Consider the following 27,323-nt stretch of genomic DNA (forward strand, 5'->3'; position numbering starts at 1 on the left):
ATAGCATCTAGATCAAGGGAAGTAATAGTGCCACTGTATTCTGCTCTGGTCAGACCTCACCTGGAGTACTGTGTCCAGTTCTGGGCACCACAGTTCAAGAAGGACACTGACAAACTGGAACGTGTCCAGAGGAGGGCAACCAAAATGGTCAAAGGCCTGGAAACGATGCCTTATGAGGAACGGCTAAGGGAGCTGGGCATGTTTAGCCTGGAGAAGAGGAGGTTAAGGGGTGATATGATAGCCATGTTCAAATATATAAAAGGATGTCACATAGAGGAGGGAGAAAGGTTGTTTTCTGCTGCTCCAGAGAAGCGGACACGGAGCAATGGATCCAAACTACAAGAAAGAAGATTCCACCTAAACATTAGGAAGAACTTCCTGACAGTAAGAGCTGTTCGACAGTGGAATTTGCTGCCAAGGAGTGTGGTGGAGTCTTCTTCTTTGGAGGTCTTTAAGCCGAGGCTTGACAACCATATGTCAGGAGTGCTCTGATGGTGTTTCCTGCTTGGCAGGGGGTTGGACTCGATGGCCCTTGTGGTCTCTTCCAACTCTATGATTCTATGATTCTAGGTTACATACGCTTCAGGTTACATATGCTTCAGGTTACAGACTCCGCTAACCCAGAAATAGTACCTTGGGTTAAGAACTTTGCTTCAGGATGAGAACAGAAATCGTGCAACAGTGGCGCGGCGGCAGTGGGTGGCCCCATTAGCTAAAGTGGTGCTTCCGGTTAAGAACAGTTTCAGCTTAAGAACGGACCTCTGGAACGAATTAAGTACTTAACCCGAGGTACCACTGTATAAACTGCTACATCTCAGATTTTGATTTAAATTGCTGTACTGGATTATCTCACATGCCAAAGTCACTGGTGTGAACAAAAATTTCCCAGGGCTTTTTTTCCAGCCAGAACTTGATGGAACTCAGTTCCAGCACCTCTCAGGTGAGCCCCATTGCCACTGTAAGAGAACAAGAGAAGTGTTCATGGTGAGTTCTGGCACTGCTTTTGTGGGAATGTTGTGGATAGAAAGGTAAAGGTAAAGGGACCCTTGACCATTAGGTCCAGTCATAACCGACTCTGGAGTTGCGGCACTCATCTTGCTTTACTGGCCGAGGGAGCCGGCGTACAGCTTCTGGCTCATGTGGCCAGCATGACTAAGCCGGTTCTGGCGAACCAGAGCAGCGCACGGAAACGCCGTTTACCTTCCCACCGGAGCGGTACCTATTTATCTACTTGCACTTTGACGTGCTTTCGAACTGCTAGGTTGGCAGGAGCAGGGACTGAGCAACGGGAGCTCACCCCCGTTGCGGGGATTCGAACCGCCAACCTTCTGATAGGCAAGTCCTAGGCTCTGTGGTTTAACCCACAGTGTCCCTTATCCATGTGGATAGTACGAGAGGATATATTGATTAAATATTATCCTTCCTCACTCACGCTAGCGAGTCAATAGCAGAGCACATTCCAGGAAGCTAGTTGGTAGATTTGTTAGAATCTCTTGAGTTAAGCAATCCAGTCTAGTTTTTGGAGTAGCCTAGGGTCTCTCTTCATCCAAATCTGGCCCTGGTCTGGGTCCTCTAGGATTAGGAGCCCTGAAGTTTAAGCTTTGTTAGTTTCATAATAGATCCACCCATCCTTGGCTTTATCCTTCCAGGTAGCTTTCATCCATAGCTCAGTGTTGCTCTAAGCAGCAGATGGCCAGACAACATCTCTGCATTATCTTCTGAAGGCCTCACAGCCTCCACACAGCTTCCAAGATCTTCTTGGCTGACCAGAACCCACCTAGTAGCCAACAACTCCTGCCCCCTAAGCCTTGCTCCCCACCTCAGACACGTCATCCCTAGCTAATGGGATCAGCAGTCGGGGTGATGGGGGTTGTAGTCTGGGGAACTGTAAAGTGTTGCTTGTCCATTTTGTCCTGCCCTGCCCAGCGAGAAGGAGGATAATGACAAGCTGGAACGTGTGCAGAAGAGGGCAACCAAGATGATCAAGGGTCTCAAAACCATGCCTTATGAGGAACAGTCGAAGGAACTAGGTATGTTTAGCCTGGAAAAGAGGAGACTGAGAGGAGAGATGAGAGCCCTCTTCAAATATCTCAAGGGCTGTCACATGGAAGGGGAAGCAAGCTTGTTTTCTCCTGTTCTGGAGGGTGGGATTCGAACCAATGACTTCAAGCTACAACAAAGGAGATTACCCGAAGTATACCTGAAGGAGCGTCTCCACCCCCATCGTTCAGCCCGGACACTGAGATCCAGCACCGAGAGCCTTCTGGCAGTTCCCTCATTGCAAGAAGCGAGGTTACAGGGAACCAGGCAGAGGGCCTTCTCGGTAGTGGCTCCCACCCTGTGGAACACCCTCCCTTCAGATGTGAAGGAAATAAGCAGCTATCCTATCTTTAAAAAACATCTGAAGGGAGCCCTGTTCAGGGAAGTTTTTAATATTTAACGCTGTACTGTTTTTAACACTTGATTGGGAGCTGCCCAGAGTGACTGGGGAAACTCAGCCAGATGGGCGGGGTATAAATAAATTATTATTATTATTATTATTATTATTATTATTATTATTATTATTACGACTAAACATGAGGAAGAAAGTTCTGACAGTAAGAGCTGTTTGATGGTGGAATGGTCTCCCTAGGGAGATTGTGGACTCTCCATCCTTGGAAGTTTCGAAGTAGAGGTTGGGTGGCCATCTGTCATGGACGCCTTAGCTGAGATTCCTAAATTGCAGGGGGTTGGACTGGATGACCCCTTCCAACTCCACAACTCTATGATTTTACGTACTGGGGCCTTCCTGGTTGGTGTGGTGTTGATTTGAAAGGTAGCTGGGCCAGAAAATCCCAGAGAGGAAGTCATTATGTTCTACTGCTGAGGTTGCTTTCCAGCATCGGGTCAAAGCAAGGGGTCTCCTACGTAGGTCAGTCTGACATGTAGGTCAGATTTTTTTTTTAATGGTGGGTTTCTTTCAATGATGCAAATACAGTGGTACCTCGGGTTACATACGCTTCAGGTTACAGACTCCGCTAACCCAGAAATAGTGCTTCAGGTTTAGAACTTTGCTTCAGGATGAGAACAGAAATCGGGCTCTGGCAGCACGGCAGCAGCAGGAGGCCCCATTAGCTAAAGTGGTGCTTCAGGTTAAGAACAGTTTCAGGTTAAGAACGGACCTCTGGAACGAATTAAGCGCTTAACCCGAGTGGGGGGGTGAGAATGGAGAATAACCCAAACTTCCTATCTTTCTCCCTGCTCCTTGCCTCCCCCCACTCCTGCCTGCAACAGACAGAGCTGGCCGCAAGCACACTGTGTTGACACGCATCGCTCTCTGTTCCTTTTCCTGCTCCTTTGCCAAAACATCTCCTGCTGTTTATTTATTTATTTCCTCCCGATAATGGAGGGGATCGTGTTTCCGGAAGAGCGCCAGCAGATGATACGAGCCCCGGCGCTGATACTGCCAGCGTAGCCTATGCCAGCTTTTTCTGCCGGAAAAAATTCATTTTTTCCAGAAGGAAGCCATGAGTGTGAAGTGGAATCCAAATTCGATTTCTCTGCACTTTCAACGCTCCCCCCCCCTTTCCTCTTATATTTGTTATCGCACAGCAGCCCACCAGGTGGGGCAATGGAGGAGCTCATTCAGCTGCAACTCAGAGCCTTAATCCAATTTACAGTTTCTCTCAGAGAGATAATTACAGCCGTTAAACCAGTTAGTGCGCCACAAAGAAGCTCTCCTACAAAGTTCTAGTCCTGTCTTTCAAAATCTCACCTAAAGTATTAGGGGATCTCGGGAAAGTGTGGGGCAGCAGGGACAGATGGGGTCTGCCTGCAGAAAAGCTGAGGGTTCTCTGTTAAAAGGTAAAGGTAAAGGGACCCCTGACCGTTAGGTCCAAATCATAGAATAGAATCATAGAATCATAGAGTTGGAAGAGACCACAAGGGCCATCGAGTCCAACCCCCTGCCAAGCAGGAAACACCATCAGAGCACTCCTGACATATGGTTGTCAAGGTCCAGTCGCAAACGACTCTGGGGTTGTGGCGCTCATCTCACTCTACAGTAGTACCTCGGGTTACATATGCTTCAGGTTACATACGCTTCAGGTTTCACACTCTGCTAACTGAGAAATAGTGCTTCAGGTTAAGAACTTTGCTTCAGGATGAGAACAGAAATCGTGCTCCGGCAGCACAGCGGCAGCAGGAGGCCCCACTACCTAAAGTGGTGCTTCAGGTTAAGAACAGTTTCAGGTTAAGAACGGACCTCCGGAACGACTTAAGTACGTAACCAGAGGTAGTACTGTATGGGCCGAGGGAGCCGGCGTACAGCTTCTGGGTCATGTGGCCAGCATGACTAAGCCGCTTCTGGCGAACCAGAGCAGCACACGGAAACGTGGTTTACCTTCCTGCCGGAGTGGTACCTATTTATCTACTTGAACTTTGACATGCTTTCGAACTGCTAGGTTGGCAGGAGCTGGGACTGAGCAACAGGAGCTCACCCCGTCATGGGGATTTGAACCGCCAACCTTCTGATCAGCAAGCCCAAAAGGCTCAGTGGTTTAGACCACAGCTAAGTGTTAGCTTTCCTTTATAAACACTTATAACAGATCTTCCAAGTGTCCCTATTTTCCAGAGTCAGTCCCGTATTTACAGAAGTCATCCTGGCTTCTCATTTGATCCCAGAATGTCCCGCTTTTCTTTAGGACATCCCCATTTTCATCAAAGAAATGTTAGGGGGTAAGGTAGTATCTGAAGAAGTGTGCATGCACACGAAAGCTCATACCAAGAACTAACTTAGTTGGTCTTTAAGGTGCTACTGGAAGGAATTTTTTTATTTTGGGGTAAGGTAGGACATCCTTATTTTCATTGGCAAAATGTTATGCAAGCTCCGAGCCAAGGAGATAACAACCTTTAGAAGACATCTGAAGGCAGCCCTGTCTAGGAAAGGGGTTTTTATGTTTAATGTTTTATTGCGTTTTTGTATATGTTGGAAGCTGCCCAGAGTGGCTGGGGCAACCCAGCCAGATGCACAGGGAAGAAGAGGAGGAGGACGAGGAGTTTGGATTTGATATCCCACTTTATCACTACCCTAAGTCTCAAAGCGGCTAACATTCTCCTTTCCCTTCCTCCCTCACAACGAACACTCTGTGAGGTGAGCGAGGCTGAGAGACTTCAGAGAAGTGTGACTGGCCCAAGGTCACCCAGCAGCTGCATGTGGAGGAGCCGGGAAGTGAACCCAGTTCACCAGATTACGAGTCCACCGCTCTTAACCACTACACTACACTGGCTCACTTTTTTTCTTCACAAGGATAAAAGCTTGGTGAGAAAGACAACAGCAGTGAAGGTATGTGGTAGAGCACATATTTTTCATACGGTCCTTGGCATCCCTGGGTAGAGCTGGGAAAGAACTGGAAGAGACCAGGAGGGTCATGTAGTCCAACCCCCTGGAATGCAGAAATCTTTTGCCCATCATTGGTCTCAAACTCATAACCCTGAGCTTCAGAGTCTTATGCTCTATGGACTGAGCTATCCCAGCTATTAAAAAGAATATTGGGTGGGCACCTTTTATCATATGTGGTGGAAGTGTAAGGTAATAAAAGCATTCTGGGAAATGATATATAATGAGTTGGGGAAAATGCTTAAAATAACTTTTGTGAAAAAACCAGAAGCTTTGCTATTAGGAATTATAGGTGCAGAAATACCAAAGGAGCAGAAAAGACTGTTTATGTTTGTGACGACAGCTGCGCGGATGCTCTTAGCCCAGAAATGGACGGAAGACAAAATCTATACTAAAGAAGAATGGTTAATCAAGTTGATGGATTATGCCGAACTGGCAAAAATGACTGGAAAGATCAGAAACCAGGAAGATAAAAACTTTAATAAGGAAAGGGGAAATTTTATAACTTACCTTGGAAAACACTGCAAACGATTAAAAACATTAGCAGAATTGTAACAACACTTGCAATGTAGCAAGAACGATGGATATAATGGAGTTTTTAATGAAAAAAATGGAGAACAATATAAGATGCAATGGGAAGAGGTTAACAAGGGAACCCATGGGGATGGGGGTGGGGGGAAGTCCAAGGGGAATCCTATATTTTTGTGGTGTTAACTCACATTTGAATATAAATGTCAGGGAACTGCCATCAGCTCAGAGGCGAGAGATGGAAGGGCAGTTGTGTTCTAGGGAGCCTCCGAAAATCTTGTGAAGCAGTTCCTCCTCTGGCGAGGAGGAAAGCCCCACCTCCAGTGGAGAAGAGGCACAGGGACCATGGGATGCTAGGGGGAGCCTCAACACCGAGCCTGAGCAAACCGGAGAGGCGGGAAGTATGCCCTTGCCAGCACCCATTCTGCGCAGTAGTCTTTGGCGCAGGGAGGGGTGGAAAAGGCTGGGGGTGACGCGACTTTTATGCTGGGGGAATTACAAAAACCGACCACTCCCGGATTCTGCTAGCGATTGAGCCAGACATGAACTTACGACGCTCTTCACTGTAAATAGTTTGCACCAAGAATAAAGCCTGTAGAAGACAGGTCAGAGTCTTCCCTGGTTACACTCGAGCAACCACAACAGCATCTGACAGCAAACTTTAACTGTGACATCAAATAAAAATGTATATATAAAAATAAAAAATAACAAGAAAATTGGCTTCAGTACAGTGGTACCTCAGGTTAAGTACTTAATTCGTTCCAGAGGTCCGTTCTTAAGCTGAAACTGTTCTTAACCTGAAGCACCACTTTAGCTAATGGAGCCTCCTGCTGCCGCTGCACCACCGGAGCACGATTTCTGTTCTTATCCTGAAGCAAAATTCTTAACCTGAAGCACTATTTCGGGTTAGTGGAGTCTGTAACCTGAAGCGTATGTAACCTGAAGCGTATGTAACCTGAAGCGTATGTAACCACTGTATAAGGCAGTTTCCTGCGACCTTCGCAGGTCCTCTGTTGATATGTGGCCACTGTTCAGGGAAGTTTTTAATATGTAACGCTGTACTGTTTTTAACATTGATTGGGAGCCACCCAGAGTGGCTGGGGAAACTCAGCCAGATGGGTGGGGTATAAATAATAAATTATTATTATTATTATTATTATTATTATTATTATTATTATTACATGGGCAATTCTGCCCCGAACAACAAGGCTGTGTTTGCCCAGCCCTTCCCCGTCTGCCTGTGATTGTCCGCAACAGTAAGCAATGTTGACATGGAGCATCGCTGCGTCTTAAAAAATGGCAGGTCCCTGTAACTGACCCTCCTCATCACGGACACACGATGCGTCTTTTATCGACGAAAGGACGTTTCATCTTTTGCGTTATGCATGCATGCCAGGTTAAAGTGCTGCCTATTTTGATCTGGTCTGAGCTCAGCGGATCTGTTGCTTGATTTGAGACAAATGCTGAAACTCCTTTCTCCCTGAAGACAATACATTGGATCAGCCTGGACCAGGGGATGTGATCAGTGCTACAGAAAAACTGGTTTAACAGCCTGAATGCAGGGCATGTGAAGGAGAGGAAAGAAATTAGGAAGGGCAATAATGAAAAACCTGTTCACTTCTACGCCAGGAATTCCTGAAATTCAGAAACTGTACCATGCTGAATCGTGACACTGGAGTGAAAAGGTTTGAGATTTGGGCTTAGCAACTGGCCTGGCAAAGGAGAAACCAAGCACTCACACCCCAGGGTGCCCTTTTGCTCGATCAGATACTTGGGGCAGCAAGTTTATATAGCTCATAAACAGCGGTCAGAAATATGTTGATCTCTCTGCAGATTGATGGATATGGCCTTAAATGCTCTATGAAATACAGATTGCATTTCCCCCCCAGAGACAGGGTTGGACTCAAAAGAACAAGCACAACAATCTGGGAATAACCAGAGACTACGGATTTGGGATGAAGCGGGATTTGTTTGGTTACATTTTAATTCAAAACTAAGACAAGCCTATGCGTGAACCAAAAAGGAAGGTCTCATACAAAATTCATGCCTCTCCAAATTTTGCAACACAATTCTCCAGACAAAAAATGTTTTTTGGGGGACACATACGAGTATGCACAATGTACAAAACGTTTAGCGTTAGGCAAAACTGCATAGGAAAATGCATATATTAGGACACATGAACGCAAAAAAAAATGTTTATAACCTTTCAGTGCATTTTTTTTAATTTTAAAAAAATCACATCTAATGCAAACTGAACTTGAGATTGGAAATATGAAAAACTAAGATAAACCGAAATGGACAGATTCTTCAGAGTTCATGTGTCCTCTTTTATCATGTTTTTAGTCCAAAAATTTAACACATACATTTCAATGCATAATAAAAAAATTCTTTGTTGTTGTCAACTTCCCACCCCCTTTTCCATGGTGTTTTTATTTCTCTCCCTCTGCTGCACTCTTGTCTTCTATCTCTTATTTCTTAACAACACTACTATAATCCTTAAATTCTTCAGTTGCTCATAGTTCAAATCCTGATCACATATTCAGCTTATAATAATATTTCTTTAAATCAGGCATGGCCAAACTTGGCCCTCCAGATGTTTTAGGACTACAACTCCTATCATCGCTACCTAACAGGACCTGTGGTCAGGGATGATGGGAATGGTAGTTCCAAAACATCTGGAGGGCCATGCCTGCTTTAAATAGTCCGAAAAAGACTTCCATTCTTCCACAAAACCTTTGTCATTAATTCTCTTATTTTGGTTGTTAACTTTGCCAGTTCTGCATAGTCCATCACCTTAACTTATCCATTCTTCTTTGGTGGAAACTTCCGGTTGCTTCCATTTTTGTGCATAAAGAATCCCAGCTACAGTTGTAACATACATAAACAGCTTAATCATCTTTTAGGGGACTTCGGTCCTGATAATGCTTAGTAGAAAAGCTTCAGATTTTTTTGGAAGGGGTATGATGATATTGGGATGCGGGTGGCACTATGGTCTAAACCACAGAACCTAGGGCTTGCCGATCAGAAGGTCGGCGGTTTGAATCCCCGTGACAGGGTGAGCTCCCGTTGCTCGATCCCTGCTCCTGCCAACCTAGAAGTTCGAAAGCACGTCAAAGTGCAAGTAGATAAATAGGTACCACTCTGGCAGGGAGTTAATGGCGTTTCCGTGCACTGCTCTGGTTCGCCAGAAGCGGCTTAGTCATGCTGGAGGAGAAACACCAGCTCCCTCGGCCAGTAAAGCAAAATGAGTGCCGCAACCCCAGAGTCGTCCATGACTGGACCTAACAGTCAAGGATCCCTTTAACTTTATGATGATATTAAACATCTTTTTTTATTGCATCATATATCATTTCCCAAAATACCTTTGCTTTCTTAGAAGTCCACCACATATGAAAAAAGGGTTCGTGTGTCCTATTTTACAGAGAACAGTCTCCTCTTCGAAGGATTGTGTGTCTATGTTTGGTTTACGGGGAGAGAACCATAAGAAGAGAGGAGAATCGTGGCCTTGAAGTTGTTCTTCAAGAGTTAGCACAGGCTTCCTCAGCCTCGGCCCTCCAGATGTTTTTGTTTTTTTTAATAAAATTTTTATTGGTTTTTCACAATTTTTTATAAACACAGACAATACACAATACAAACAAACAAACACATAAACAAACATGTATAATTTCAAATCCTTTTTTCTTAAACCTTACTTCACCGACTTCACCGTACCTCCCCTTTCTGCATCCCAATTTCCAAATTTGTTTCAGCAAATCCTTCCCCTTGATTTTATCAAATTTTCCCTTGTTCTTTTCTTTTACTTAATCTTTTACAGCTGTAATCCCCTTTTTTCTAAAACCTCAACATTTTAGCATTCATTACTTTTACAATATTTCTTAAGATAAATTTTAAATTTCTTCCAATCTTCTTCCGCCGTCTCTTTCCCCTGGTCTCGGATTCTGCCAGTCATTTCAGCCAGTCCCATATAGTCTATCACCTTCATCTGCCATTCTTCCAGAGTGGGTAGATCTTGTGTCTTCCAATACTTTGCGATGAGAATTCTTGCTGCTGTAGTAGCATACCGGCCCTCCAGATGTTTTTGGCCTACAACTCCCATGCTCCCTAGCTAGCAGGAGCAGTGGTCAGGGACGATGGGAATTGTAGTCTCAAAACATCTGGAGGGCCGAGGTTGAGGAAGCTTGTGCTAACTCTTGATGGACAACTTCAAGGCCCTTATCCTCCTCCCTTCTTATGGTTAGCAACTAGGAAGCAGATTGAGCAGAAACACAGATGACCTGGCCACTGTCTTTCTAACTATGTTAAGATGTATTTCTGTTTAAATTAATCATTTCTAAATTTGCAGTTAAACATATAAATTAGGAAATGCATTTTTTTTAATCCATGTTTTACCTCTCTCTCTCTGTCTTTTGGTGTTGCATAAGTGTCTCCCCTAGTACGATAGGACAATGCAGACACACTTGCTAGGTCTAATTGTACTAGAAGCCAACCGAAGGAGGAACCAAATGCCAAATTTGCTTTGGGCGTCATGGCCAAGTCCAAATCGACATGGATCTGCAAAGAAGGGATCTTTCCATCTCTCTGCCTTTGGGCAGCCGCCAATGGAGCCTGCTGCACCAGGGCTTGCTGTGACGTGCTGTGGGGAGAAGTCCAAAATGCGGCGGCAGTTTGACAGCCTGTGTGATGTGTAATGGCACAGATGCTCCTGTGTTAATATGGGCTCTTGCTCACTCCCATTCTGATTACAGGCATGGGTGTTGCTGGCTGAGGGATCACCTCAACTCATTCCAGCAGATTCATGAGGCCTGGTAAGCAACCCTTCCTAAGAAGGGAAGCTAGGCAAAGGCATTGGGTAGTGTTCAACCAAACATTTGTTCTAGTGCAATGACTTTTGGCTACGTAGTGTAACTTCTCTGCTCTCTCCTCTCCCAAAGTACCCCCCTAAATTTGCTCTGGGGTTTTCCCCAGCCCACTGGATCAGATTTAGGAGGTACATGGAGAGAGGAGAGGGTAGGGAATTCAGATTGCCCAGCTAAAAGTTATTGCACTAGCACAACTAGATGGCTACCCCCATGCAGTGGCATAACATGGGTTGCCGGTGCCCAGGGCAAGTTGACTATCCTCAGCACCACCCACTGATAGGCTGGAACAAAGGGACAATAACTCAGTCAGCTTCCCAAGTGGCAGCCGTGGCAGCTCATGAGCATCAAACACGGCGGAGAGTGGGACAGGGGATTGATCAGGAATGGATACCATTCTAAAGTCCATGCAGAGGACACTTTAACAACTGTCTGTCAGCCAAATCTGCTCCTAAGTCTGCCCATGCAAACACTGGGAGATTTTCTGTGTGAGTGGGAGGGAGTGCTATTTTTTTATTATAACTACTTACTTTTTGTTTTGAAATCTTGCGCCCCGAAAAATTTTGTGCCCAGGGAAAACCACCCCTGTGGCCCTGCCCATGCTATGCCACTGCCACCACGCCCTCTGAATGTAGGGTCCTCTAGATTTACTCTTCCCATTCGATTAAGAGTGCTTCTGAGCATCATGGTCAAATTGGGCAAAGAATAATAGATCTTAGTCCAGGGGATGGGACTTGGATGCAGCCCAGCTGTGCTCTGCTGTCCCTGCACCCTTGGCTTTCGGCTTTCTCCCAACATAGCCATTGCCACACCTTACCCTTGGCAGCGCTGTACCTTCGTTCCATCTTTCCTTCCCTGGGCAAACACCTCTGTTTGCACCTCAGCCCAGTTTCCCCTCTTCTCTCCTTGAGATCTAGCAAAATGGCTGGGACCAAAGCAGTTCTGTAGATGGCAACCTCACCGTCGGTAGCAGATATGAAGGTCTCTGGTACTTGCTGCCCTTCTGTAGCCATTCACAGTTCTGGCCTCTTTTCTTCTGACTTGCTCTTTCCCAGTGGTGATGGAATAGGCCCCAGGCAGAGTTCTGTGCCTTCTGAGAGGGTTGGCCACTGTGAGAACAGGATGATAGTCTTCATGGGCCATTGGCCTGATGGTTTTCCCAGTAGTGATGTATGGAAGTGAGAGCTGGACCATAAAGAAGGCTGATCCCCGAAGAATTGATGCTTTTGAATTATGGTGCTGGAGGAGACTCTTGAGAATCCCATGGACTGCAAGTAGATCAAACCTATCCATTCTGAAGGAAATCAGCCCTGAGTGCTCACTGGAAGGACAGATCGTGAAGCTGAGGCTCCAAGACTTTGGCCACCTCATGAGAAGAGAAGACTCCCTGGAAAAGACCCTGATGTTGGGAAAGATGGAGGGCACAAGGAGAAGGGGAAGACAGAGGACGAGATGGTTGGATAGTGTTCTCGAAGCTACCAGCATGAGTTTGACCAAACTGCGGGAGGCAGTAGAAGACAGGAGTGCCTGGTGAGCTCTGGTCCATGGGGTCACAAAGAGTTGGACACAACTAAACAACAACAGCAGGTTTCTTTTGTGTCCTTAGCAGCATAGCACCACTCCAGAAACTGAGGGATAGCTCAGTTGGTAGAGCATAAGACTCTTCATCTCAGGGTTGTGGGTTTGAGCGTCAAGAAAGATTCCTGCATTGCAGAAAGTTGGACCTTCCAACTTTACAATTCTATGATTCTATGACTTCACCCACTCCTTTGTGGATACTAGGAGTGATGAGAGAGAGAGCTGTCTTTTCCAGTGTTGTAAAGCTCTGAGCCCCACACATTTCTTTCACGGTACCCACTTTGTACTGTGTGCCCCCCTTTCACATCATTGGCAAGAGGCGTACCAAAGTGAAGCCAATCACATCTGCAGAGCAACCTCCTGAAAAGCAAATTCTGTCTCTTTAAATGTAATACAAGTTTTTTTTAAAAAAAACACACACACCAAGAAGAAGAATTGACAAGCTCCCTCGCTCTCTCAGAAGAGTGAGAAATTTTCATTGATTGATTTCTTCATGGCTTCTTAAACAGATAATTAATTCACCACGAACCTCCGGACACTCCGTAGCTAGTCGTTAATATTGTAAATTCAGATATACTTCAATAATCGCCTGACCCCCCCGTCACCCTGTAATAGATAGCCACGGCGTTATGCTGATGTGCTGCTGGGGGGGAGCAAATCAATTTGAGAAGACATGAAGGGATCACCTAGTGAAAGGAAGCTATTGATTCTCTCTTATAAGCCACTGCTATAATATTTATTCTTTTGTAAACAGAATTAACCCGGCACCATGGGTCATTCCTATTGAGTAGCATTCTTCGTGTTCATATAGTAATACAGATTGTAGCAGACAAGGTGGAAACAACAGACAAGACATCAAAACCACACCACTTACTTCGAACATGCTTGTCACGGGCCTGTTGCTCTTTGAAGAGGCCATTCAGCAACCACAGAAATCTTACCAAATTAACCACTTCTAAGGTTCAGGATCTGTACGCATATGAAGCTGCGGTGGGGGGTTGCATGCTGCTGAGCGGACGATTGCACAAGGATGCCGTTCTGCTGAGTATCACCAGAGCATGGACATGTATCCAAGCCGATAGATCTTGAAGTGCAACCATTGATAAGCCACAGATAGCCAACTAGAGGTCCTAATCAATCTCAGAGTAAGGTAAAAAGGCAAAGGACCCCTGAACAGGTAAGTCCAGTCAAAGGCAACTATGGGTTGTGGCGCTCATCTCGCTTTCAGGCCAAGGGAGCCAGCATTTTTCTGCAGACGTCTCTACCCCCATTGTTCAGCGCCGAGGGCCTTCTGGCGGTTCCCTCATTGAGAGAAGTGAGGTTACAGGGAACCAGACAGAGGGCCTTCTCGGTAGTGCCGCCCACCCTGTGAAGGAAATAAGCAGCTATCCTATCTTTAAAAGACAACTGAAGGCAGCCCTGTTCAGGGAAGTTTTTAATATTTAATGCTGTACTGTTTTTAACATTTGACTGGGAGCCGCCCAGGGTGGCTGGGGAAACTCAGTCAGATGGGCGGGGTATAAATTATTATTGTTGTTGTTGTTGTTGTTGTTGTTGTTGTTATTGTTATATATTTCCGGGTCATGTGGCCAGCATGACTGAAGCACACAGAAATGCCGTTTACCTTCCCGCCACATCAGTACCTATTTGTCTACTTGCACTGGCGTGCTTTCAAACTGCTAGGTTGGCAGGAGCTGGGCAGAGCAATGGGAGCTCACCCCGTCACGGGGATTCAAACCGCCGACCTTCTGATTGGCAAGCCCAAGAGCCTCAGTGGTTTACATCACAGCGCCACCCTTGTCCTTTATCTCAGTGTACAGTCTTCCTGTGCCATACACAGCGGCGTAGCATGAGTTGTCAGCACCCGGGGCAACGCAGGTAATTTGCACCCCCTAACCCGGGGCAAGGCAAGTAATTTGCGCCCCCCAACCCCTAACCTGCGAGTTGCCGCTGGCGCTGCCGCCCAAACGACGCCGCTTGCCCAGAGGAGGAGGGGGGCAGAGAGGCGAGGAAAATGCAACGGCCCAGCAGCTGCAGCAGCACCGGCGGAGGCGGGGCTGTGAGGAGGGGCTGCCTGGCGCGTCCTCCGCGGCGAGCGCTGAGAGCCGCTGCCTGCCGGGCGCCTTCAGCCCGGACGCGCGCACAGCTCGTCGGTTCCGTGAGACATGCGGCTCCGCTACAGCCTGCACCCGAGGCTCTTCGGCGACTCCGGAGGCAGCGAGCGCGCCCCCCCAGATGTTGCGCCCGGTGCGGCCGGCACCCCTGGCACCCCCCACGCTACGCCACTGGCCATACATGGCCTCCTCCCCACACATTTTATTTAATAGCCCTTCTTTCTGCTTCCTGCTGCCTTTACGTACTCAAAGTGGTACCTCGGGTTACATACGCTTCAGGTTACATACGCTTCAGGTTACAGACTCCACTAACCCAGAAATAGTGCTTCAGGTTAAGAACTTTGCTTCAGGATGAGAACAGAAATTGGGCTCTGGCGGCAGCAGGAGGCCCCATTAGCTAAAGTGGTGCTTCAGGTTAAGAACAGTTTCAGGTTAAGAATGGACCTCCAGAACGAATTAAGTACTTAACCCAAGGTACCACTGTACTTTAAAGGAATGTTGTGGATGGGACTGATGTGGCGCTGTCTGAAGACAGCTCAGAAATTTCGGTCATCCTAGCTGCCATAACCGAGGAGCAAAGACTTTCCCAAAGCTGAGGAGATGGAGGAGAATGCATGGCAACTGCTAGGCCCTTGCAGAACATGTTCCCCAAGCATGAGACAAGCCTGAGGGGACAGGAAGGAGGCAGCGGGCTTGTAAGGATAAGCTGGTATGGAATGAGGCAGTGAATGCCAAAGTCTGGCCCTGATCTTTGGAGGAGGCCTTGACCGTCAAGGATGAGTTCCAGAACTTTCCTGCCCTGGCTACTTCCTCGTCCCTATGAAGGGCCAGCCGTAAGGTTCCTTTCTGCTTGGTTCGCTTTCCTTCTTCTTCCTTCCTTCCTGCTGGAAGTCAAGGAGAAATTAGACTGTTCAAATTGGGGCAGAAAATTGGAAAGGAACAGAGAACGCTAAAGAGAGGCGAAGGAGCCTGGCCTGTGAAGGGCTCTTGCGCAGAGCGAAATCCCCAATTAAAAGACAGACAGACCCATTCAGAGGGAAGACAATGAGACAGTCTGTCGAGCAGAACCAGGAAGCCATGAAAGGAGGCTGGAGCCGCCGCATCTCCCCTTGGAGCCTTGCAAAGGGCTTCGTTTCACGGGGAGACCCCCAGCGGCCCACCTTGGCTTGCCTGCACCGAGATGCGAAGTCAAAGAGATTTGCATCTTCCCATTTGCGCGGGAGAAGGTGGCGGAGGTCAGAGGCAAAGCCGGCTCAGCAATTCCTTTTGTGCTTCCTGCTAATTTTTGTTGCCGCTGTGGCTCAATAGTTAAACTCTCTTTACCCTTGGAGGGGGCACCTGGGGGTCAGGTAAATGAAAGCAGCCCAGAAGGGCAGCGTTTCTATGGCTGTAAAGAAGAGCAAACCTGACTTGCTGGGAGGGAGAAGAAGGAGATGCAGACAGAGCGTTGCCCCGTCTCTTTCCTGGGTCACTTCCCCAATCCTGCTCATCAGACAAGCACCCTCCTGGCCTTTCTGCTTGAGCAGAACCCCTGAATGTGTTAATTAGCCGCAAGCCGGTGCCCCGAAAGGGCAAGGAGAGGAAGTGCAGTGTGAATCATAGGACAACAATGGAAAACTTGGCCTCCCTTCACACTTTGCTTGGCAAGAGGTGCGGTGGGAGCAGGCGGGATGCTGAGATCTTCCGATGCCCCTCCTCTAAAGGACTCTTGCTGGCTCACGGTACTCCACACACACACAACCTTTGGCTGGGAGAAGCCAGGGTGGGAGTGGGGAGCGTTTGCCAGGCCTGGTGGTTCCAGGAAGGGAATTCTGAATGTGTCAATCTCCTAGAAAAGGCTTCCCGATTGACGGACAACAGCAGGATTTAAGACAGGGCTCTCTCCGAGACACAATTTTCAGCAACTTTAGGCAGCAGCACAAAGCAAGATCCTCTGTAATTCAAGCATTCTACTCACGAGTAAGTAGAACGCTCAAGCAGGGTGAGCAAGCTAGATCTGCACCCCGCTTTAGATTTTCCTTCCTGTTGGACAATTGGGGAAAACTTTTAAACTGGTTGCTATATCAAAGACTAACCGAGTGACAGGAAACTAATTGTGGAAGAAGAAGAGTTTGGATTTGATATCCTGCTTTATCACTACCCGAAGGAGTCTCAAAGCGGCTAACATTCTCCTTTCCCTTCCTCCCCCACAACAAACACTCTGTGAGGTGAGTGAGGCTAAGAGACTTCAGAGAAGAGTGACTAGCCCAAGGTCACCCAGCAGCTGCATGTGGAGGAGCGGGGAAGCGAACCCGGTTCCCCAGATTACGAGTCCACCGCTCTTTACCACTACACCACACTGGCTCTCTGGCTCATTGGAAGGCCATTGGGGTTTTTTTAAATTGGTTGCTGGGTTGATTTTTCTTCCCAGAAAGCCTGAAGAAGCCTTATACTGAGTTGCATATACTGACAGAATCAGGAATTAGGCCTGAGTTACAGGTTATATGTGGGACGGCTGTGTGGGTTAAACCACAGAGCCTAGGGCTTGCCGATCAGAAAGTCGGTGGTTCGAATCCCCGCAACAGGGTGAGCTCCCATTGCTCAATCCTTGCTCCTGCCAACCCAGCAGTTTGAAAGCACGTCAAAGTGCAAATAGATAAATAGGTACCACTCCGGCGGGAAGGTAAATGGCGTTTCCGTGTGCTGCTCTGGTTTGCCAGAAGCGGCTTAGTCATGCTGGCCACATGACCCGGAAGCTGTACGCCGGCTCCCTTGGCCAATAAATCGAGATGAGCGCCGCAACCCCAGAGTCGGCCACGACTGGACCTAATGGTCAGGGGTCCCTTTACCCTTTACCTTTTTACAGGTTATATGGCCAACCCGCTAACTAACTGCCGTATGCGCAGTCCTGTTTCTCTTCCTCTAGGGTTGTTTTCATCCGTTGTCATCAAAGCCATTGCCGCTGTTTTGATCTGTAAGTTGTCTTGAGTCCCGTCGGGAGAAAATGTGGTATATAAATAAAGATAATAATAATAACAATAATGTACTCAAGGAAGAAGAAGAAGAAGAAATAGCCACTATAATAATGAGTATAGTGAGTGCTTTAAAAGAGTAAAGGGTAACTTAGGGTAGATTTTTTTTTCAGTTTACTTTAAGTTATCTCTTTATTTCACCCTTCAGCAATAGACACCCAATTCTGCTCTACTTATCATCATAATTGCACAGTTAAAAGACTCATTTCTTCTTTCTGCAGGCACACAAACAGGCAACTTTAATGCTGACTTAGTAGAGAATACAACTGAAACTGAAAAGCAAAGGAAATTTCAAGTAGTGGAGTCACACTCTAGCCCAGAATGCAGCATTCTAATATTTAACTCTTCAATGCTGTTATCTTTTCAGGCTCACTTACAGGGTGATTGTGATCATGAGGAATCCACTCTCAGTCAGGGAAAGTCTTGAATGAGCAAAATTTAAGGGGCTCTTCTCCCAAAAGGCTTTAGTTGTGTGCTCGCCCTACTTTATTCACTGAATTTTTCAGAGGGCCCCATTCTTATTTCTCTCCCATCCTTAAAGCAAGCTGCCATTCATTAAATGGAAGCTGGCATTATCAAGTACGTCACAAATTAAAGAAGACAATACCCCTTTAAAAAGTCTGGCTATGGGGCTGGGTCAAAAGTGTGATCTGCCACATGACGTCCATCAGACCAATAACATGTATGAAACATGTTATGAAAACTATAGAGTGCAACAGGAGCTGCAGAGATGCTAAGATATATAATTCAGGTATATATGCATTTTCTTTTCTTTTTTTTGCTATTAGCAGTTTATTGATTTTTTTAATACTCGTACAATTACCCTCTTCCCCACCCCGGCTCCAATACATAGATATTCCATACATTTTGGAACTGAACAGAAATGCCATAAATAGCAGCTTCAATGTTACTTTGTTCCCCAAACCACTCACTTTTTAACTTAGTTTCTCCCCCTTGCTTTCTCCCTTTCTTTTATTTTTAAAATAATTTTTATTAAATTTTCCATTTTAACAATCCAACCCAATCACATTGAATATTCCAAATTGTACAAATACCTATCATATAGTCCAAATATTCTGCCAAATTATAAATTTTGTTGGGACTTCCCATGCTTCAAGTTCGGGAGGGCTCTGATCATCTCATATCTCTGCTGCCTTGAGTTTCCAATAGTTCCTTTAAATCTTCCTGTTGTTAACCTTCCTGCCTTATCCCTTTCACCTCTTGAGCAAAGTGGGCAAAAGGACCGCGTAGAGCGGACAGTTCGTTTTACTTACTTTTCACTCTACTGTGAATTCCCTTTTCCATATATTGTTGTTTAGTCGTTTAGTCGTATCCAACTCTTCGTGACCCCATGGACCAGAGGATGAAGAAGAAGAAGAAGAGTTTGGATTTGATATCCCACCTTTCACTCCCTTTAAGGAGTCTCAAAGCGGCTAACATTCTCCTTTCCCTTCCTCCCCCACAACAAACACTCTGTGAGGTGAGTGGGGCTGAGAGACTTCAAAGAAGTGTGACTGGCCCAAGGTCACCCAGCAGCTGCATGTGGAGGAGCAGAGACACGAACCCGGTTCCCCAGGTTACGAGACTACCGCTCTTAACCACTACACCACACTGGATGCCAGGCACTCCTGTCTTCCACTGCCTCCTGCAGTTTGGTCAAACTCATGTTGGTAGTTTCGAAAACACTGTCCAACCATCTCGTCCTCTGTCGTCCCTTTCTCCTTGTGCCCTCCATCTTTCCCAACATCAGGGTCTTTTCCAGGGAGTCTTCTCTTCTCATGAGTTGGCCAAAGTATTGGAGCCTCAGCTTCAGGATCTGTCCTTCCAGTGAGCACTCAGGGCTGATTTCCTTAAGAATGGATGGGTTTGATCTTCTTGCAGTCCATGGGACTCTCAAGATTTCACCAGATCCTGTAGAGAAAGTTTATCACTCCTGCTTCCTGCTTGCGCACTTCCAAAGACATCGGCTGGCCTCTGCTGAAAGGAGAGTCCGCCTAGTGAAGTTGTGCTTGGAAACTGGTGGCCTAGATCAGTGGTGGTGAACCTTTAAGAGACCAAATGCCCAGACTGCAAAACCCACTTATTTATCGCAAAGTGCCAACATGAAAATTTGCAGTATTTTTCCATATACTTTAAGAAAATGGAGGGAGATGGTCCAGGGTTGTGGAGCTTTTTTTGGTGCACTATTGGGTGCGTTCCCTGCTCACAGCAGTGGGGGGGGGCGTGCAACTCCCCCCGACACAGCTGCGGTTGGCGAGCGCTCCAGGGAGCGTTTTCTGCTGGGACAATGGCGCACGTGCCCACAGAGAGAGGGCTCTGAGCGCCCACTGTGGCACTCATGCCATAGGTTCACCACCACTGGCCTAGATAGACCCAGGGTCTAACTCATGGGTAGGCAAACTAAGACCCAGGGGTCAGATCTGGCCCAATCACCTTCTAAATCCGGCCCACAGACAGTCCAGGAATCAGTGTGTTTTTACATGAGTAGATTGTGTCCTTTTATTTAAAATGCATCTCTGGGTTATTTGTGGGGCCTGCCTAGTGTTTTTACATGGGTAGAATGTGTGCTTTTATTTAAAATGCATCTCTGGGTTATTTGTGGGGCACAGGAATTTGTTCCTTTCCCCCCCAAAAAAATAGTCCAGCCCCCCACAAGGTCTGAGGGACAGTGGACCGGCCCCCTGCTGAAAAAGTTTGCTGACCCCTGGTCTAACTCAGTAAGCAAGGAGCCAGTGTAGTGTAGTGGTTAAGAGCGGTGGACTCGTAATCTGGTGAACTGCGTTCACTTCCCGGCTCCTCCACATGCAGCTGCTGGGTGACCTTGGGCCAGTCACACTTCTCTGAAGTCTCTCAGCCCCACTCACCTCACAGAGTGTTTGTTGTTGGGGAGGAAGGGAAAGGAGATTGTTAGCCACTTTCAGACTCCTTAGGGTAGTGATAAAGTGGGATACCAAATCCAAACTCTTCTTCTTCATCATCATGCTGGTCTTTTGAAGTTAGAGTGTATAGCTCTTACTCCTTATTACTACCACCGGGGGTCACTGCAGGAAAAAGCATGGTAAAAAAAAGCCTTTTCTCCACTATTGCGATAAGAGGCTGTTGTGGAAAGCCGTGTAAGGCACTGGAGTTAGGGAGTTTTGATCTGGCAGCACAGAATGCCAAGGCAATAATGAATGATGTTGCGTGATCTGGAAAAACAAGTCTCTGTGGTCCATAACGTTTGCCTCAACTATAAAATAAACATTACCTCCATCTCCTCCTCATTCTTCTTCAGCTTGGCTTGGAATCTAAGCTGGAGAAGAATTATTCTCCTATTCAGAAAGCCCCCAAACCTCCTCCAGCCCCCTCATGTTCCTGTTCGTACAGCCTGGGGAAGGAAAGTTTTTCATTTCGCAAATATTTTACAGCTAGCCCATTCCCTAATACAGTGGTACCTTGGGTTAAGAACTTAATTCATTCCGGAGGTCTGTTCTTAACCTGAAACTGTTCTTAACCTGAGGTACCACTTTAGCTAATGGGGCCTCCGGTGCGCCACCACCACACAATTTCTGTTCTCATCCTGAAGCAAAGTTCTTAACCTGAGGTACTATTTCTGGGTTAGCAGAGTCTGTAACCTGAAGTGTATGTAACCTGAAGCGTCTGTAACCTGAGGTACCACTGTATCATAATTTGTCCAGGGTGCTCAGTCTGCATCCTCCCATTAAACGATAATCAGTGTGAGGCTCCTGTCACCAAAACACCACAACAGTGCTTCTTACTTAAGAGTAAGGAAAAGGAGTTTCCAGTGATGGCAAATGGCGTTACAGACTCGGCATAAAGTCCAGGAGTCAAGATTGCAAGATTCATGAGCAATGCAACATGTTCGCAACCAAATGAAAGCAACAAAGACGCCCTGACAATTGGCACAACCCACCCACCAAGCTTTCAAAGGCAAGGCAAGGCAAGCTCACCCACAGGACTCTCGCAAACACACTCCGGCCGGCCGGGTGTGTCTGATGCCACCTGGCTCTTGGCAGCAATGCTGTGTCTTGTCCCTCTGCCTCCAACTCTACTGCCTTCTCCTCCTCTTCAGCCCCTCTCTCAGGCTGGTCAAAATCCTCCCTTCTCCCCGGTGTGGTGCTCCACTGGAGGGGAGGGGGAGAGAGCTGGCAGACCAGCTTACCTCTCTCTGATATCGACTGTCACAGTCCCCACTTCACCCCTGGGTGCCAGTCTTCCAGCCCCCATTTACTCCTCCTTCCTCCATCTGGGTCAGATCCAGGAGGTCATGATGATCAGTTGGATATGGGAATACAGTCGAACCTCCGTTTACGTAACTCTCTGGTTACGTAAACTTTGGGATGCGCGTGGGGCAAACCCGGAAGTATTTTACCGGGTGTCGCCACGTACGCATGCGCAGAAGCAGTCTGCCTATATGCAGAAGTGGTCCTCAGGTTGCAAAAACCTTGGGATACGACAGGACCTCCAGAACGGATCCCATCCGCAACTGGAGGTACCACTGTATGGGAAAGAAAGGAAAAGTATGCCCAATGGGTGGCCGACTGTTTTCTAAGCACTTCCCAATCAATCCAGAATTGTTCAAGTCTTGGGCAGGATTTTCTGTGAGTCAGTCAGCTGAGAATGCAAGGATATCCAGCACATTAGTGTCTTAAAGGTAAAGGTAAAGGGACCCCTGACCATTAGGACCAGTTGTGGCCGACTCGGGGGTTGTGGCACTCATCTCGCTTTACTGGCCAAGGAAGCCAGTGTACAGCTTCCAGGTCATGTGGACAGCATGACTAAGCCGCTTCTGGCGAACCAGAGCAGCTCACGGAAATGCCGTTTACCTTCCCACCAGAGTGGTACCTATTTATCTACTTGCACTTTGACGTGCTTTCAAACTGCTAGCTTGGCAGGAGCTGGGACTGAGCAATGGGAGCTCACCCCGTCATGGGGATTCAAACCACTGACCTTCTGATCAGCAAGTCCTAGGCTCTGTGGTTTAACCCACAGCGCCACCCATGTCCCAATCCATTAGTGTCTTACTGGACATATAAACTCTAAGGTGTGTGCATTGCATTGGAACAAATTCTGACCTGACGTGGGGCACTTCAGAAGGAGTTTCAGGCTTGTCAGAGATGAAATGGGATCTGTAGAAGGTGGGATGATTATCATCATCATCATCATCATCATTAATTGAATTTATATAACAACCTACACCCGGGGGCCTCAGCATGATCCACAGAATAAAATCAAGATATAAAACCACAAAATACATACTAAAAATATAAATAACAACCCAATAGCCCCCCCCAATGCACAAAAAAACACATTTTAAAAGGTCATAGGATGTAAATCAGATCAACCAAAGGCCTGGTAAAAAAGGAACATTTTTGCCTGGCGCCTAAAGGTGTATAGTGAAGGCGCCAAACTTCCCTGGGGAGAGCATTCCACAGACAGGGAGCCACTGCAGAGAAGGCCCCGTTCTTGTGTTGCCACCCACCGGACCTCTCAAGGAGGAGGCACACAAAAAAGGGCCTCAGAAGATGATCTCAGGGTCCAGGTAGGTTCATCTGGAAAGAGGTGGTCCTTGAGGTATTGCGGTCCTGAGCCATTTAAGACTTTATAGGTCCAAACCAGCACTTTGAATTGGGCCCAGAAACTCACTGGTAGCCAGTGCCGTCAGACCAGGATTGGTGTAATACACTCAAACCGTCTTGCTCTGGTGAGCAACCCGGCCGCTGAATTCTGCACTAGCTGGAATTTCTGAACCATCTTCAAAGGCAGCCCTACATATAATGCATTGCAGTAATCTAACCTTGAGTTTACCGGAGCACAGACAGCAGTAGTTAGGCTACCCCTGCTCAGATAGTTGAAGCAGGAAGTCCTGAGGCACTTGTGGTGCCTCAGTGATCCGGACCTTAAAAAAAATACTGCAGACAAGCATCTGCTAAAAGTAAAAGTAATGTTTTTAAGCTTACCATATCAAGGTAACACCAGGGTAATGGGGGAAGCGAGAGTAAACACCATACTATGGAGAGGACAGAGGGAAAGCTTTCTTGTGACTGACAGGTCAAGCTTGTAATTAGAGGGAGGGGTTTTACATCTTCTTTCTCACTACCCCCTTAATCATCTTTAAAGGTGCCTGGTGCAAAAGTTTTTAGACCCATTTGTCTGCAATTTGGCAGGTTTACTGTTGTTGTTGTTTAGTCGTTTAGTCATGTCCAACTCTTCGTGACCCCATGGACCAGAGCACGCCAGGCACTCCTGTCTTCCACTGCCTCCCGCAGTTTGGTCAATCTCATGCTGGTAGCTTCGTGAACACTGTCCAACCATCTCGTCCTCTGTCGTCCCCTTCTCCTTGTGTCCTCCATCTTTCCCAACATCAGGGTCTTTTCCAGGGAGTCTTCTCTTCTCATGAGGTGGCCAAAGTATTGGAGCCTCAGCTTCACGATCTGTCCGTCCAGTGAGCACTCAGGGCTGATTTCCTTAAGAATGGATAGGTTTGATCTTCTTGCAGTCCATGGGACTCTCAAGAGTCTCCTCCAGCACCATAATTCAAAAGCATCAATTCTTCGGCGATCAGCCTTCTTTATGGTCCAGCTCTTACTTCCATACATCACTACGGGGAAAACCATAGCTTTAACTATACGGACCTTTGTTAGGCAAGGTGATGTCTCTGCTTTTTAAGATGCTTCAGGTTTATTAGCAAGGGACAATTTCTTTGCCAGGGAAAATTGTGTGCAATTCCACGCAAAACGCTAGGGTAGATTAAGTTATTCCTTTTGTACCCACTCTCCCTTGGCCAATAAAGCGAGATGAGCGCTACAACCCTAAAGTCGTCCGCGACTGGACCTAATGGTCAGAGGTCCCTTTACCTTTACCTTTTTACCCGCTCCAAAACTGTTATAGCTGCTCTTACCATAACAATCGTTCTGAAACTTGAGCTACAGCCCCTCAGGAGGCATGATATTGCCAGCAAATTTCACCCAATTCTGCCTCAAACTTTTAAAAAAGCCAGCTTTAAATGGGTCCAGCACAAAAACTTCTGGACATATTAACCTGTAATGTGGCAGGCACTATCTGCTTTTGGAAGGACTACTACTCTATCTACACCTCCCCCCCTTTTGTTAAAAGGCAACACAAACCTCAATAATGAAATTGAGGTGGAGGGCAGCAAAATGGAGTCAGACGTACCCAAAGCCAAACTGGTCAGCCTTTAAAGCACCTTGGACTGAGATAGGCAAAACCAGGGTCCAAATTGAATCTCATGTCCCATTTTGAGGCACAGGAAAGGTTTGCAGGAGTCCTCAATTACTTCAAAGCATAACACGGGGACTAGGACTGTCAAATCAAAGTTTAAGAATTAAGGACGACATCAATTCTGCAGTGCTTGAAAGAAGAGGCCTTCATCATAAGTTTGGAAAGTAGAAATGTGGGACACTCATTAGGTTGAATGTATTATTTTTAGGACTGCGAGATTTAATTGATTATTTGGTTCATCGACTAAAAGCATGCCCCAAATTAATCAGGCTGTAGCTGTTATATACAGAGATAGACAGTTTTTAATGAAAGAGTATATAGAAATTGCAGAGGCAAAAACCATCTTAATAGAGGCATCCTTCCTTCTCTAATATACAGGAGGGAAAACCTCTCCTAAAGATGGTACCTGCAATGATATAATTCTACCTTCTGAAATAGTGTTTGTACCTATATGCAAGTGTTATCAATTAACCGGCAAAAATTTCTTCACTGCATGTTCTTTTGCTGCTTTGATTCTGTCGCTGCAGGTTTTGTAACAACTACAGACATTTAGGCGCGTCTGAATGATCACACAGGCCCCGAACCTGGAAGGAATCCCAAAATGTCATAAAGAAAAGGGGCAGGGTGTGGACTGGGCAGCCTTACACACACTCCATGAACACACACGAGAGTCCGGGACAGAACCCCTGGGCAAAATGAGGATTGTCTGTATCACTAAATGCCACACCGCAGAATAGGGGACTCTGCCGCTCTTCCCATACAACATAAACATTGGGAATGCTTCTTTTGAAACTGAAGTCCCCAAGCCGAAACATGGCCATCTTGTGGGATGTGAAGCACAAGAGCAGTCAAGTACAACATCCCTAGAGTGGACATAAAAGGGGATGTCTGGACCAGCCAGTCGGAACTTCCTGTTTCTCCTAGGCTGGGACAGACTTCCTCTGCATATGACTAGAGGTGGGCGTGACCTCACCTGTCCAGGTAACAAAAGAGCAGGACTGGTCAGCCATCTCTCTCTCTCTCTCTCTCTGACCGCATTTGTTGAAGAAGCAACATCTGCTTAGCCTAAGATGCTCTCAAGAGAGGGCAAAGGAGCTGTCTTCTTATAGGATTGTTTCCAGGTGTATATTACTTTTGTAACTTAAGTCTGCCTTCTGAGATCCATTTGTGAACAGAATGTGAGCGAGTAAACTCTTTTTATACTTTTATAGAAGGCTGTGTCGTGTTTATCTTTTTATGAGGGACTAAATGGGGAATTACCAAGGAAATGTGCTTTAGAGGCTTTAGCGAGCCTGAATAAACGCATCCGCTGTGCAAGTTTAGAAAGGGGAATGTTACTCTGCTAAATTGTAGAACTTGTTAACACAAGTTGGAAAGGACATAATCAAACAATATATCCTCTCCTGCATCCCTGAACATTCCCACACATCTTTCCATCAGCCTTATTCTGAACTGCCTGGCAGGGACCTTATCAAGAGATTGTTGAGGCCCTGGACCAATAGAACCACATCTTGCTTTGCCTTGGAAAAGTGTATCATCCCTCCTGACCTAATCTCTTGCCAGCGATATCGTCCCCTGGAAGAAGGCTCCTGCTTTTACTGGAGCACTGCTACAAAGGAAGTGCTTACTAATCTATTGAGCGTAGGCCACACAAGCACACACATATTACTGCTACATTTTGGTGACAAATTGATAAACTGCATCTTCTCTGGGTTAAAGATTTGATCTCATTCACTTAATCCACTATCAATAAGATATTAATCGTGCACCGACCCACTGTGCTCCTCATCCGCCTACAAATCCAATAATCATTTCAGAATTCACAGCTGAGTAGGACACTTGCTTCAAACAATTAATTTTAGGGGAGTCTCATTTATTTTCCCTATAACCCTGTTCTCCCTCCCTTGGCTTGTACACACAGAGACACACATACACAAACACAAACACTGCCCTGCTGATGCTTCCACTCAGCCATGTTTATAGGGAGGGAAGGAAGGAAGGAAGGAAGGAAGGAAGGAAGGAAGGAAGGAAGGGAGGGAGGGAGGGAGGGAGGGAGGGAGGGAGGAAGGAAGGAAGGAAGGAAGGAAGGAAGGAAGGAAGGAAGGAAGGAAGGAAGGAAGGAAGGAAGGGGATTTTCCCCACACTGCAGGGCACAGGATCTTTTGTTACCCAAGTACTTGCTTGCTTGCTGACATTCTTCTGCCCCCGTCGACAAACTCCACAAGCTTTATGAAGCAGAAACTGATCAGCCTGAGATACCTTCCAGATACCTTCAGCTAAACACTGAATAAAGGCAAAGCACGTTCTTCTTAATGGAGAGCATGTATTGCGGTGGGGTCTAACAGGACACCCCCTCTTGGTTACTGGACGGGACTATTTGGATGGCCATGACTGTGATTGGGCCAATTTGGGTTGTTGGGGAGATTTTGATGTTACCATTTAGAGGGTTGTTCTGAAGTTTATATATTCTTGGCACGCAGCTTTTTTCAGTCTCTTTTGTCACATGCATCGGATCGCCCGCCTACCCTTCCTAATTTAGGGCTGTTGCTTTTGACCTTGCTATGCCTGTAATGGGGTCATCTGCTTTGGGGGCAGGGGCCCGGTAGGAATTTGGTCC

Source organism: Podarcis vaucheri, assembly GCF_965113315.1.
Source record: "Podarcis vaucheri genome assembly, chromosome: 5".
NCBI lineage: Eukaryota > Metazoa > Chordata > Lepidosauria > Squamata > Lacertidae > Podarcis > Podarcis vaucheri.